This window comes from Pleurodeles waltl, chromosome 8 (assembly GCF_031143425.1).
Source record: "Pleurodeles waltl isolate 20211129_DDA chromosome 8, aPleWal1.hap1.20221129, whole genome shotgun sequence".
Taxonomy (NCBI): domain Eukaryota; kingdom Metazoa; phylum Chordata; class Amphibia; order Caudata; family Salamandridae; genus Pleurodeles; species Pleurodeles waltl.
Window position 1 is genome coordinate 469,326,850 of NC_090447.1, and position 15,618 is coordinate 469,342,467.

General features: G+C 46.8%; 1 protein-coding gene across 1 annotated transcript in view; it reads right to left on the reverse strand.

The window, feature by feature from the left end:
- Positions 1-15,618, reverse strand: part of LOC138250053 (interleukin-18 receptor 1-like) — a 462,391-nt gene that overhangs the window by 204,895 nt on the left and 241,878 nt on the right. The window lies entirely within an intron of this gene.

The following is a 15,618-nucleotide window of genomic DNA, read 5'->3' on the forward strand; positions in this document are numbered from 1 at the left end:
GGGCTTGGCCTTGGAACTGGAGGGAGCATGCATGGGCTGGGGTTTGGCAGGAAGAGCAGTGGACGTGACAGGGGCTGAAGTGACAGGTGGTGGAGGGGCATGTCTAGGGGCAGTGGTGGACTGGGAGGCAGAAGGCAGGGGCCTTCGAAGGGTTGCAGGGCACTTGGGGGGAACAGGGACTGGGTCAGTGGTGGGGAACAGGGAAAATTATTTGAGGAAACATTCTTTGGGGACACAAGGGAGGTCAAGGTAAGGATGTTTGGGAGTGGGTATGTTTGTGAGGTGTGTACGTGGAGGTGCCTTAGGTGCAGGTGCATGGGTGGATGAAATGTTTGTTCTGGGGGACTGTTGGGTGGGCGAGTGTGGGTGTTTCGATGTACTCGGAGAAGATGTAGGGAGATGGCAGGGAGGACGAGTCAGTGTATGTTGGGGTGATTTCTGCAGGTAGGGTGGATGTGCTGCACATGGGTGTGTTGACAGTCGAGGTGTCTGCACCAGTGGTTTATGGGGTGCATGAATGGTGGTCAGATAATGTGGTGACGGAGGCAGTGAGAGCACATGTGGCAGGATCAGTGACTGATGTGGTGCTGACTGCAGGTGTGAGTGGTGTACTGGCTGTGATGTGTAAGGTGGTTGGTGAATGGGTTCATGGTGTGGATGTTGTCATGTCTTCATGTGTCTGTTGTTTGTGTGTGTGGTGGTGGTGGTGGCATTTGTGCTGCCAATATCTGTCCTTGTGTACTGTGTCTGTTGATGTGGATGTATGTGGGTCAGTAGGTGTGCCTTGAAGAGATGAGGGGAGAGTGATGTGGGTATGGGAACAGGTAGCTGGAGGGGGGACAGAAGTAGAAGGGACACTGGCTGCCATCAAGGAGGAGGCCAGAGCCTGTAACGATCTCTGTAGGCCAGACAAGGCACCGTGAATGCCTTTCAGGAAAGCATTGCTCTATTGCATCTGGCATGCCAGTCCCTGGATGGCATTCACGATAGTTGTCTGTCCCACAGAGAGGACCTCAGGAGGTCAATAGACTCCTCATTGAGGGCAGCTGGGCTGACTGGGGCAGGAGCAGAGATGACTACAGCGAAGGAGATGCACACCCTCTTGAGTGAGCGGTCACGGGCAACTGGGTGGGGAGCTACAGGGAGGGCAGTGCTGATAAGGGGGGTGGCGGACAAGGATGGTGCTGGGATGGTCCCAGATAAGTCTGCCACCACCAGGGAGCGTCCATCGGAGGAGGAATCAGAAAATGTAGTGGTTGATCCGGTCTCCCCGTGGCACTTCCCCCACCCTCCATCCCACTGATCCCCTCGGCTCCGCTGGTGTCAGCCTCCTGGGCCCCATGGGCTGCAGTTTCCCCATTTGACGGTGCCCCTTCTCCTACGCCAGATGATGCTGGTGCACACAAAGACAGAGGAGAACAGGGAGAGAGAGAGAGAGAGAGAGAGAGAGAGAGAGAGAGAGAGAGAGAGAGAGAGAGAGAGAGAGAGAGAGAAACAGGGTCCAATCGGTAAATACAAGCATGTCAGTGACACAGGGTAGAACATCAGCATTTGATGCCATGCCACGATATGCTATGCCCACCCCTGCACATCCTACAACTAGGGAACACCATGAGGGAAACCACAACAATACACATCAACTGCTGATGGTCTGACTAATGCAAACATATACATGAGGAGTGGCATACCCGCCACACCTGTCCAGTACCTGCCCACTACCCATGGCCATTGAGATCGGCATGTAAAGGACTGCTCATCCAACAGAATTCTGCACGGCTAGTTGGCAGGCCTACTTTGCTATTGTTAAGTAGCACTGTGACCACTTGGCACAATCCTACCTCACTACACATGCAGTGCCTGTCAGCTGATTGAGGTTCCTGGATCCACCACTGGCACAGTGATTGGCAAGGACTAATCAAAATGGCCTGACACCCCAGGTCCAATCATCCTGTTACCATGAGCTGGCAAGCATATCTAGCTAGTAGGTGGCCACACAGTTTCGACATTGGAGGAGACTGCCCGCTACCACTGACTGCATGGCATTACCCACACCTATGATGCCAATCCTGCTCAGATGGACATTACCCATAAAGGACATCATTGTACCAAGCACCTATGCCACAGCTACCCAATAGTACCCACCCAGAGCCACTATGGCAACATATGTAGCATGTGAGAGTGAGTACTTACCCCCATGTGGCTGCTGTGCTGCCCTCCACCTCAGGATTGGCCACAGCCAATATGCGGGCTATTGGGGGGGTCAGCGTCCGACGGGCACCCCTCCCTCGTTGGGAAGCCATCCCCAGCTGGGCCTCTGTGGTCTTCCGGGCCCAGCATCTCAGGTCCTCCCACCGCTTTCTGCAGTGGGTGCTCCACAAGGCATGGACCCCCAGGATCCGCACTTGCTTGGTGATGGCACACCCAATCCACTTCTTCTGATGGGCACTGACCTGCAAGGGTGACCCAGACAGAAGAACACAGTCATCTAGAGTGGCATCCCTGGGACAGCAGTGGACCGCACTCATCACACTTCCACACCTACACATCATCACCCAATGTAGCCTTAGACCCCTCACCCATGTCCATGCTCCATACACACTGCCACCTAGCAAGGTCCCCTTCCCCTTGTGCCCAACTCACATACAGGAGAATAAAATTGGACTCACCTGTTGCTCTGGTGCCCCATACAACTATCCATCCATACAGGGGCAGGACCCCGTCCACGAGCCACTCCAACTCTTCCTGGCTGAAGGCTGGAGCCCTATCTCCTGCAGGATATGGCGTCTTAGCTACCAGAGTCAGAACACAGCAGCACACACAGTGGAGGTCTTCAGTGCACAAGGTTCAGGAGTCAAGTGATCACGAGCACATGAAATGGCAGTCACAGCCTGCCCCAGACATCACTGTGACCGCATGTGGCGATCACCATTGGCTCGTGCCTCCCATAGGCAACAGTGTTAACCAATGGTGAGTTGCACGCCAGCCATGATTGCCTACCGACATGACGTTACACCGGCGGGATGATCTCACTTCCACCTGTCCCATGCATGCAGACAGGTGGCTGCCATTACATGTCCAATGTGTAATGCGTGTGAATGTTAGTGTGTCATGGGTGTCATTTGCTGACCTGTGGCCACATCAACACCGTCGACACAGTCTATGGTGCACAACATAATTCCAACTCTCTCCTGTTCCCAGGTATGATGTAAGGATGAGGATTAGGAATGTACCAGTGTACAGGACCCTAATCGACCTTGCCACCCTAGAGGAGCATCACGTCATCCAGACCTATCGTCTGAACCATGTGACCACCATGGAACTGGTGGCCCAGTTGGAGCCATCCGAATGCCATCCCTCCAACAGTGCAGGTGTTGTCAGTCCTCCACTACCTTGCCTCAGTCTCCTTCTAGGTCACAGTGGGCCTGGCAGCTGGGATGTCACAGGCCATGTTTAGCAACATCCTGAGAAGTTTACTATGTGCCCTGCTCAAACATCTGGGCAGCTACATTCGGTTCCCCCAACGTGCAGAATTGCCCACTGTTAAGGCTGCCTTCTACAGTGTGGCACACATCCCTCATGTCATTAGGGCTGTCAATGGCACCTACATTGCCCTCGTGCCACATAGGAGGACTTAACAGGTCTATAGAAACCACATAAACTTTAATTCGGTAAAAGTGCAGGTGATGTATCTCGCAGACCAGTACATCTCCCAGGTGATGGCCAGGTACCCAGGCTCTGTGCTTGATTCCTTCATTCTATGGAACAGCAGCGTCCCACACATGATGGCACCACTCCAGAGGGAGAGGGCCTGGCTCATCGGTATGTACCCCTGTATATGTGTGCCATTCAGCTCTCTGCACTCTTGTGTTCCTTCCCTATCACCCTCCCGGTCTTGATATGCCTCTTACCTCTGTGCATACAGGTGACTCTGGCTATCCCAACCTGCGCTGGCTCCTGACACCTGTGAAGCATCTAACTTCAGCTGCAGAGCACCATTACAATGAGGTCCACGGTCGTACCAGACTGGTCATTGAGAGGTGCTTCGGCCTGCTGAAGGCCAGATTCCAGTGTCTGCATATTTCCAAGGGGCCCCTTGCTCTACAAACCACAGAAGGTGTGCCAGATCATTGTGGCATGCTGTAAGCTGCGAAGTCTGTCCCTGAGGCATCAGATCCCATTGTTGGATGCAGAGGAGGGGGTAGGTGTACCAGCGGCTGATGAAGGGGACATGGAGCGTGATGAAGAGGAGGATGATGAGGATGCAGCTGGCTCCAGGGCAGAGCTAATTCGACATTACTTCAGCTGAGATGCAGGTATGTGCCAACTGTCTGGTATGTGTCCTCTAAAATGGTCTGCTTTGTCCCTGCTACCACCTGTTGTCTGTGACCACTGTAGGTATTGGTTGCAGCTCTGCCTCTGGGTGGGTTGCGGGGTGTCACATGTGCCCAGGACTCAGGTAGTCACAGTGTACAGGTCAGGACTATAGTCAGGCAGCTGTTGTGCTGGTGCACTAGTGCCATCAACATGTATGTACAATGTTCCCTGAGCTGCCAGTTCAAGTGCTATGTGTGTGCTACACAGGGTTGTTGCATCTCTGCTGCATCTATTCTGAGAGTCGACATTGGGTGGCAGTGGTACATTGTTGTTTTTGGTGGCAGTGGGCATGGGGTCAGGTCTGGAGCTGGGTACTGTTCGGGTGGGACCATTGGATTGGTTTATGTTGTTTTTGTGTGTTGGTATTGGACATATGGTTGTGGACTTGACTGGCATATCTGCCTTGGATACCTGTTCCTACAGTGCATTTGTGTTGAGTTGACATATGTGACTCATACAGTGATTGTTGTCCTTGTCTTGCTGTACATTCAGGACATTGTAGTGGTGTACTCAGGTCCCTGCCTGGCCTGTTGCCTCACTTGACACATATCTCCAGCCACTTGCTGCCCCACGATTGACCTCCCTGCATTTTGCTTCCCACTCTCTCACCCTCCCATGCATTTGCTGGGCGATGGGTTGCCAGTTCCACATGTATTGTCAGTTCCATTCGTACCCATGACAAATAAAGATGTAGGCAGTAACTGTGCTCAATTGGTGTTTATTTGGGATGGACAAGTGCAAAGGGTGATGAGTCGGGCCATGGGAGCTGAAATCATCAGAGTGGTGAGGCCAGCTGTGGGTAGTCCAGGTCCAGTCTGCTGGGAATGGGTAAAATTGAGATATGAGAGTGGACAGTCAACAGGGTGTCTCAGTCACACACAAGGGATAATGTTCAGGAGAGGGTCACTTCCTGGAAGTGGTCATGATCTGGGCATCATGTCAGGCTGGATGTCTAGTTTAATGTCCTCGCTTGCATGGGGGTTCCTCAGCTACCGGGGTAGGGGTGCTGGTGTCCTGCAAGTCCTGTGGTGGGGCCTCCATGCCACTGGCTGTCACTGACGTGGAGGGCTCTGATGGGATGTGGCTAGTGGAAGGGGTCTGCTGGTGGGTGGTGGACTCACGCACGATGGGGTCAGGTCCTTGAGCACCCCTGCTATGGAGGCCATGGTGGCATTGTGGGCCTGCCACTGTTGCTTGGCCTCCTGATGGTATTCATCCTGCAGCCACTGGGTCTCCTGCACGGTAGCTAGGATCTGGGCCACTGCTGATATACACCCAGGCCTTGGTTGAGGGCCTCCTGGGCAGTTAGTTAGTGTGCCTGCCCCGAGCCTTGGCCCATGATTCCTATCCCACTACCCCTGGCCCCCTGTGCCTGTGCCCCTGCACAGTGTGCCCACTTCCAGTAGCAGCAGGGCCTTTCTTATCTGGGGTATGTGCCCTTGACACTGGCCCCCGTACTATAGAGCACACCTCTGATTGTGACGTCCTTGGGGAACAGGTTTGGGGTTCAGGGGCTGGCTGTGGTGTTGTTGCCACATGGGTCGGAGCGTCCGGTGTGTCCAGGGTGGGTCTGCCGTTGGTGGACTGTCTAGTGGCCCCAGATTGCTCAGGCAAATAATCCCCATCTAGACATCCAGTGGGGCCTTCATCCTACGGAGGACTGTCTGAGCCTGGCATCCTCTGTAGGGTGTCAGTGGCAGGGGGACCTGTGGATGGAAATGGTAGATATTAGTTGTGTAACTGTAGTTGTTATATCCCTGTTGTGATGCATGCAGTGGCTCGACTTGCTTCCCAGTGATGGCAATGACAGCTGCAGCACTGCAGACATTGATTTGGTGTAGGGGTCTGTGGCATGGTTTCCACGTGGCATGGGGGGTGTGGATGGTGGTTGGCATTGCTGTCATTGCCATGTGTTGGGACAAAGTCATGGCAGCCAGTAGGTGTGGGCTGTGGTATGGTTGTCTATGCAGATGTTCCACTGTGTAGTGGATCTGGGGTGTGTTGCTGTGTGGGCTGTGCTGGATTGCAGGAGCTGTGGTTCTTCACATTGTGGTTGTCATCCATGCATAAGGAGTGTGTGAGTAGGGATGGTGGGAGTGGGGTTGTGTGGCATGCAGAGGAGGGGCGTGGGGTGTTTGGTTCGGGTGCAGTGGGGTGGGTTGTAATAGGTAAGTCAGTGGTTGATCGTGGGAGGCCCGCTGGGCAGGAGTAGTTGTTGCTTGGGGGTATTGATGACTTACCGGTGTCGAGCCCTCCGGTGATGCCAGTCAGGCCCTTGGGTTGCATGATGTCCAGGACTCTCTCCTCCCAGGATGTCAAATGAAAAGGAGAAGGTAGGGGGCCCACCGCCAGTCTTATTGATGGCTATCTAATGCCTGGACACTATAGAACGGACCTTCCCCCTGAGGTCGTGGCACTTCTTAATGATGACCCCCGTTGTGCGTGGGTAGGTGCTGACTGCATTGACCCTGTTGACGATCCCCTGCCATAACTCCATCTTTTTGTCTATCGAGGTTTGCTGTCCCTGGACTCCCATGACTCCCATGGGATGTGGCTCTACTCTGATGATCTCGTCCACCATGACCCACAACTCATTGTCGGTGAACCGTGGGTGCTTCTAGCGTGACATGTTCTGGGGTGGGCATGTGGTGTGTGTGTCAGGTGCAGTGTGGGGGGTGACGTGGGTGTGTTTGGCTGTGGGTGCCGGTGAGCTGTGGTGTTGATTTGTGCAATGCGTGCTGTGTGATTTCTTTTTGTTGTGTTTGGGGTGTGGTTAATTTCGAGTGTGTCTGTGGCTGCACGTGATTGTCGCAAGGGATTGTGGAGGTGTGTGTGGGGGTTTTATATATTGGCTTGTGCAGGTGTGCATGGTGTGCGTATGAGTTTCAGGTGTGGCATATTCGAACTGGCCAATGTGGTGTTGGCTACTTTCGGCGGTGCCTTTTTGTTCCACCGCGGTGCGAACCGGCAACGGTTTCTGCTGTGCATGTTCCGCTATGTTGGAGGTTACCGCTAAATATGGCAGTTAGAATGGTCTGCCCGTACTTCACGTCTTACTTACCTGAAATTCCCATTTGATCATTCAAACGATGCATGAGTTTACTTGCTTTTTATTGGCTAGCAGGTCACTTCCTGCTCTTCTGTTAATCTGTTCTGCTTTTGCCGTCTCGTGAAGGGTGACCGGAGTACACCTTCCAGTTTTTGGTGATCGGGAACGTGTTGGTGTTTGTATGCGAAAAAATTAACTGAACACGAGTCAATTTGCATGGAAATATGTGTAAACATGTTGGCCATCTTGCAGTGGAGTATCGAGTGCAGATGTAAAACAAGAAGCATTTTAGCTCATTATGTTGTGTTTTTCATTACTTAATAATTACACTTCTGATGAACAGTTGTAAATATTAAAATTATTTGTGTGGTTGTTTCTTAAATTACCACTCACTCATTTGTAATTTGTATAGTTGGGCAAAGTTTTATTTCAAATTTTTATTCTCAGTGACGTATTAACAGGCAGTCACAAGTGCAGTTATCTTGCAGGCACAAGGGTCATGATTCGAATGGTGCACTAGGTGTAGTGGCATCAGGGCCACAGGTTGTAAGAACTCCATAAGCATCAGATATTGCTATATTTTACTATATTCTACTACTAAACAGGCTGTCACAAGTGCAATTACCTTGCAAGCATCAGGGTCATGATTTGAATGGAGCAGCGGGTGCAGTGGCACCTGGAGCAACACAAAAGGATGATAGAATGCTGAAACTTTTCGAACACTCATCCCCAGTCACAAAGCTGGGTTTAATTCATTGTTCTTTTGCTCACCATGCCACCCCAGTTTGGACCCAGCCATATGCAAATCAGTCTTGATCCTGTTCCCCATAACAGTCCAGCCCAAACTTACTGCCAGGCCAGGTCCTCCCTGGCCTGGAAACAAGCATCCTGGGACCGGTTTCAGGGTATCACCCTACATCAGTCAGGCTAACTTGAAGGAGGCAGTGGCACCTTGCCACATGGTTTCAGACCACATCTAAATAGAGATAATTCCTAAATTGTATTACTAAACAGGCAGTCACAAGTGCAGTTGCCTTGCAGACACTAGGATCATGGTTTTAGTGGTGCAGCAGGCGCAGTGACACATGGGCCAAAAGTTCTAGGAACCCCTCTAAACACCAACTATTGCTATATTTTACTACTAAACAGGCAGTCATGAGTACAGTTACCTTGCAGGCATTAAGGTCATGATTTGAATGGTACAGCAGGTGCAGTGGCGCCTGGGCTAAACATTGTCATAGCTCCTCTAAACACCGCATATTGCTATATTTTACAACTAAACAGGCAGTCACAATTGAGGTTACGTTACAGTTAAAACGGGCATGATTTGAATGGTGCAGCAAGTGCAGTGGCACTTTACTAACTACACATTACTATACTCTAATACAGTGCCATATTAAATAAGGTAAAAATTATGAGTTTGGAACCCTGGGATATTAATTCATCATATATCACAACATAAACAACTATTACTGGTTTATCAAATTTAAAACAATCATTATTATAATATTTTTCTAATATTTATAATCCAGTTAGTAAGATAGAATGCAAAAGAAAAAACAAAGGCGAAACCTATTGGATTTGCTCACTTCCTTCTGAGGCACAAAGCGAAAGTGATTTCCTTGCCAAAAAGCATAGGATGTGGTGTTGAGGCAAGCCTTTTATCGAACTTCATCCCCCACATTCCAAAGTAGGGTAGTTCTGTGGGTTGTGGAGCTTACTTAAATAATGTGCACAAAAAGCCACTGGCAGTGTCCTCCCGCTCAATTACTATTGTAAAAGTTGATTTGTGAGCTGTAAAAGCTCTCGAAACAAAAGACCAGGATATTTCACAGTTCTGAGAAGTTGTGTGTGTTTTTTTTTCTGCAATGGGCTGCCTGCATTTGGGATTTTGAGCTTTTGTAGAGTAGAATCTATGATAACAGCTGTTTGACTCCTCTTTATAGGTCGAGCACGCAAGCATTCTGACGTGCTAGAATCTATCTGTGGGCTTTTAACCATGCCCCCTGCACGCCCGTCACTTTCATTGGTTCGTGGGTTTACCTTTCAAAAATCCTTTAGTGGTAATCATGATGGGTTCAGGCTGTAGTCTATACATCTTGGAGAAGGAAATCACAGACTTACCTTTAATGCACACTCTGAGATTATGACACTGACCTGAGGTTTTACAGATGTTCAGTGCATCTTGATTTCCACCACACAGAATCCCCTACAAATTGTTTGTGTAACTTGCAAGTTAAATAAGGAACGCTAAACCTGGCTTCCAAAGGTTAGCTTTGCTTGTGAAGTGCAAATCATATTTCCTGACTTGAAGGTGCCCTGCATTCGGAATGCGTCCGTTGTGCTCAGAGTGCTCAGAAAGTTTTGAAAATGTGCTCCTTTGGATGTGCATGATGCACCTCCTATATACTGCAGCTACGATAACACAGGGCAGATGAGAAACATTCTGAAGTGAAATGCTGTTCTCCCACTTAGCTTAATAGCAGATGTGCAGCTCTCATTCTGGCCGTGGGTGCTGTTGTAAAGTGCAGCACTTACCATCAGCACTCTCAGGCCACAATGGAAGTGCATTGGGCATTTGTCAGTTCAAGGTCTATTGATCTGGTGTGCCATAATTAAGCACTGCAGTGATGCTGGAACCATTTTCAGAGTGGTGATGCTGCCATCAATGTTGCATACCTGAAATCAAAGGGATTGTGAAAAATCCAACGGTAGCACAAAGCACAAGTGTCTCAAATGAGCTACATCCATTCATTAGGAAGGTGGTACGGGTGTAGTATTTAACTGGTAGCCTTGGGCGATATAATTTGTTAAAGACCCTTTCTGTCATTATTGTTCCTTGCCTGTGGCTCAAGCCTATAACTTAGGTTCACCCTTATATCCCTTGGTAGCAGGCTATAAGGCTATATTAATAACAGATATGTTGAGCAAAAGAACATTGTCGTAGGTATACTGATAAAATACACAATATATGCATTTATACAGAAGCGTGAGTTTGCACCAAACCTTACAATTGTATTTTATTTATTTACAGGTACTTTTAATATTGGTAAGAGGACAGGAATACAGTAAACAGCTACTTGTAAAAAAAAATATTCCTTAGACTGAGTCGCAATATATATATAGTATTACAATATATATATATATATATATATATATTGTAAAACAATTAGAACCTGGTGAGCCAGACCTAAACCTGCAACAACCCACATAATACAAGAGAAGACATACAAACATATATTCTCAAACTCCTGGTACACAAAAGGTAATTTGCTTACAGGGAGTAATGTGACAAATTCTTTGTTCTGCTTCTCCTGCCTGCTGCTTGGTCGTGACATTCCTTGAACAATAAAATGAGTAACCGACTCAAAGCATTTGTTAGATAAAAAAAAGAAGCATGGACATTTGCAAATCCATATGGAAAACCCGACAAGACTAGATATGTTTGAAGACGCCCCCACAGCAGCCCATATAAGCGACGTATACCAAAAAGCACTAAAGAAACTTAATGAGACAATCAACAGGAATATACACGTACTTTCAAATATAATTGATTGTATTCGTCTCTGTGGTGTTTTTGAGTGTGCATTACAAGGGCATGAAAAATCAGAAAATTCCTCAAATCCTGGTATATTCAGAAGCCTGGTAGATTTAATTACAAGCATAGACAGTAAAATTGAAACAAAAGCATAGACAGTAAAATTGAAACCGATTTTGCAAGTACAGTCCTCAAGAATGAACCTCTTGAGTGTATGCTATAGATTACAAGAAGCTATAATGTGCAACAGTTGCAAACCAAATACTTTGTGCCTTCTCAGGCTGATGACACTACTGATGTGGCCACTAAAACACAAGTCAAATTAATCTTTTGGTATGTTGACAATGACAGTAAAGGTGTGGCAGATTCTATGGATTCTCACATTTAAGAGATTCTACTGCAAGCACCATTGCTACTACTATACTGCATGAAATGCACTTGAGTTTTGCAGAGTACACTCAAAAACAAAAAACTAATTGCACAAAGTTACAATGGTGCTTCAGTTATGAGTGGAATTTTAAAACATTTTTAAATGCGTACCCTAATGCCCATTAAGTGCACTATTATGCCAACCAACTTAATTTTATTATGCAACAAGCAGTAGAAATGTTCTCTGAAGCACAAATGTTCTGTTTGAATGTAGGAGGTATTGCAGCATTCTTCTCAAGCTCACCCATAGGAACCAAAATACTTCAGTACATTGTGGCCAGACATACTTCAAAGGGATGTGCAATTAGTTGGAACTTTCACATATGCACAATCAACCTAGCATACAAATATAGGGTTGATAATTAGAAATGCTTCAACACCATAGAGGCCAGTGGTGACTTTGAGTGCAAAAGTGAAAATGAGGCTCGCAGCTTTGCAAGAGCACTACAAGATTAGGTGTTCCAATTCTTTCCGTTTCTGTTTCATGAAATAATTTGTCATGTTGACATATCATATAACCAGCTACCAAAACAAGAAATAGATACTGTATTTGTGCATAAAGCTACAATTCAGTTTGTCCTCAGCATGAACAAAGTGAGACAATGGTTTGACAATTTGACAGCAGACTGTCAAAAGATTCTTGTGTTCAAATAATAGCAAAAACATGAGCAGCCTTGTCCAAATTGTGAAGGAAATATGTCACACTAAAGCATTTGGTGAGTGCCACATTACTGCAAAGTGACCAGTTTCCAAAAGCTAATATTTCCATTCCTAAGCAAGCACTGAGAGAGGCTGTGGAAACTTACTGTATGCTCAACAAAGAGGATTTGAGAGCTGAGCGATCTGTACTGTATGTAGTGCATGTATATTGGCAGGCTACAGGTGGTACCATTCCTTTGCTCACTTTAATTCAAAAACTTAATAGGGAAAAATCACTTACAGAGGCAGTGGCTTTACTGAAAATACTCATTAACACTCCCCTGAGAACAGCAGAGTTGGAATAATGTTTTTCAACATTGAACAACATTAAGACATTCTTGAAGAAGGCCATGATTGAGGAAAGACTAAGAGCCTAATTTAGATCTTCTTGGTCTCAGTCCCACCATCGATTTTCAATGGAAAACCCATTTACCAATTAGGTGGTCTGCCCGCCCAATTTATATGTTGGTGGTCCCATAGCTGATAACCCACCGAGTCCCACTGACTTCACCGGAACTTCCCAACTACTTTGATGGCCCGTCAGGATAAAGCAGCTGATTGTAGCACTCCAGCTCCCTTCCCACTGAGCGATTTGAATGTGCCTTCCAGCCAAGCCAACTGTGGATTTGGTACTCCTCACCTGAGTTGGCGGCTTGGGGGGGGGGAATGAGGCAAAAATCTAACTTTTCCTGATCTCACTTATGTATTCGACTGGACACTACTGGACAAAACCTTCCTTTGCTGCTGCCACTGGACCATGGAGATAACACAACCCCCCCATCATTGGACTTTAAGGTAGGGAATCTGCATTGCCAGTCTACGTGGTGTGGGCACTGCACATGAACTCAGGACCACTGCAGTCTAATACGTCACAGTAATTTCTTAAAATTACTACGGCATGGGTATTTTGGGGACACAATTGTGTCAAACGGGGATGGGGGCACACCGGTACAAGGCACATATCGCACACTTTCACAATGAATGCTGGCACCACAATAATGTAACATTCACACTTGTTACCTATGTCCAGTTGTGCACAAGGCAAGGGGACCTGTCCCTGTGAAGTTGTGCTTTCAGTTGTATATGTGAGTCAGTATGTGTGGGCGCAATTGGATTGTCTAGTTGAGGTGGAGGGAGCTGGAGTGTGTGATGTGGTTGTGTCAGATTGTGTCAGATTGTGTCCCACTTGCACATGGGTCTGATGTTGTGTATGTTTGGTTGTGTGTTGTGTTGCTGTGTGTAACATTCAGGTGAGTGTCACTGTTGTGTGGTGGTCGTTGTGATGTGTGTAGTTGTGCTTTTGTATGCGTGTGTTTGGGTAGATTAGTGTGTAGTTGTGTTGGTTGTCGTGTTTTTTTTGTGTTGGTGTAGTGCCAACAATGTGTGTATGTTGTGTCATGATGTATGGCAATGTGTGTTTTCTGCATGTACATGTTGTGTTGTGGTGGAATGGCAATGGATAATAGCGTGTATGTGAACTGTTGTGCAGTGTGACACATATGGCTATGGTATAATGTGTGTGTGACTTACCTCTCCTCCATAGCTACTGCCACTGTACAATGTCCATTTGGGTCCTGTGATAGCCTTCCTCTGTCAGCAATCCGCTGCCAGTACACTGCCTGCAGAACTGAAACATCTAAATATGGTTTGCAGGAACCCACCAGCTTGTCAGCTCTAAAGAGCACTCCATTATGGCGGTGGATGGCTCAGTTCTAAATACCACGGTCAGAACATCGCTGACTTGACAGTGTACTCTGGTCTGCCACCGCAGCAAAGATCTAGATCAGGCCCTAAATGCTTTAGAAATGCTCTCTATAGAGAGAGACATTGTTAGGAGAATCCCAAACATCAACATTGAAGTATTTGAGAAGTTTGCAGCTATTAAGGACAGATGTACTGATTTCATGTACAGCATGAGTTAATCTTAACATTTTTGGAATGTTGGTAGTTTGTGACCAGCTGTTGTTCCTCATCTGCTGGCCTGGCACGGGAGTCAGTAAAATCAGGGATGTATGCCAGACTTCCATATGTTCAACGTTTACCATGTTGATGCTCTGTCACTCACTGCTGAGCATTTGAGACTTTGCAGAGTTCTTGGATAAGTTGATACAGCCTTTTTTGCAATTGCTATTTGAGCCAAAACACCCATTTCATGTTTGATTATGTTGTTCTGTTTGTCTATTATTTGATGCAGTTACATACATATTCATATCTTGCTTTATTTCCATCATGGGAATATAAGAAGAAGTAAGGGTCTGGGTCAAAGAAAGGCAAGCATACAGTCAGCGAGTGATATACTGTTAGCTACAGTCTGCACTGTGACAGTGTTTTATAAAGAAGTATGTTTCCAAATCTTTCCTGCATTGCAGCAGTTTTGGAGTCCTGCTGATGAATACAGAGATGTTGTTCCAGGTGCCTGGGTGCTTAGATGGAAGAGGCCTGCAGCCTTGTGTTTTTTTCTTTTTTGCGCTTCCTATTCTTCAGTGATGTCCTGGCTGCAGGATAATAGGGATGGCCAAATACATCTTCAAAACCAAAGCAGCTTCAACATTTACAATATTTGTGAATGATGAAGCTGTTGTTGATGATTTAGTGGGCCAGCAAGGGGAGCAAATGGAGTTTCATCAAGATAGGGTGATGTAATCATATTTCTTCATCCCCGGGATAAGAAATCGAACGGCTTTCAAGATGTCCTTAAGTTTTAGGTCTTGCATTCTCATAGTTGACTCTAGTCTGACAGATCACAATAACTAGACCTTGAATTGTCCTAGTAGATTTCATTGGTAAAGGTGTTAAAATAAATAAACAAATCGGTGAGGTATTAAGCATTGGTATGTCAGTTATGGTGTTCTCTGGTTACAGAACAAAGCAGTTACATCATTATCAAAATAAATGTCTCTTTTGATGCCATAACTAGTCAGTAGGAACATAGGGGGTTATTCCAACTTTGGAGGAAGTGGTAATCCGTCCCAAAAGTGACGGTAAAGTGACGGATATACCACCAGCCGTATTACGAGTCCATTATATCCTATGGAACTCGTAATACGGCTGGTGGTAAATCCGTCACATTTGGGACGGATTACCACCTCCTCCAAAGTTGGAATAACGCCCATAATGTCAGACAGGCTCTTCTTCACATGATAGATGCTCCCACCGTGCAGTATATATGTACTGTGTTTACTTATGTACTACATAATATCCCCACTTTGGATCAAAACATAATTTGCATTTACATTTTAATTTTGCAAAGACTACGAGTGTTATGAGATCATCAATATGGCATGAAGATCCTTCCGTTTTACCAACCAGATGCAGTGCGGAGACAGCCATGAGCAGGTAAGATAATTGAAAACTGTACAGTTTGCACACTTCAGTAACGGTTGAACATATGTAATGCAATACAATATAGGGCATTTTGTTACGTGTTTAACTATTTCAAGATTACACGTTAAAAATTGCTTTTTAAGACTTCTTGAGCTCTCAATTTTGCTTTAAAATGCTTCGTTTGTTCACTGTTTTTTTAAAAAAA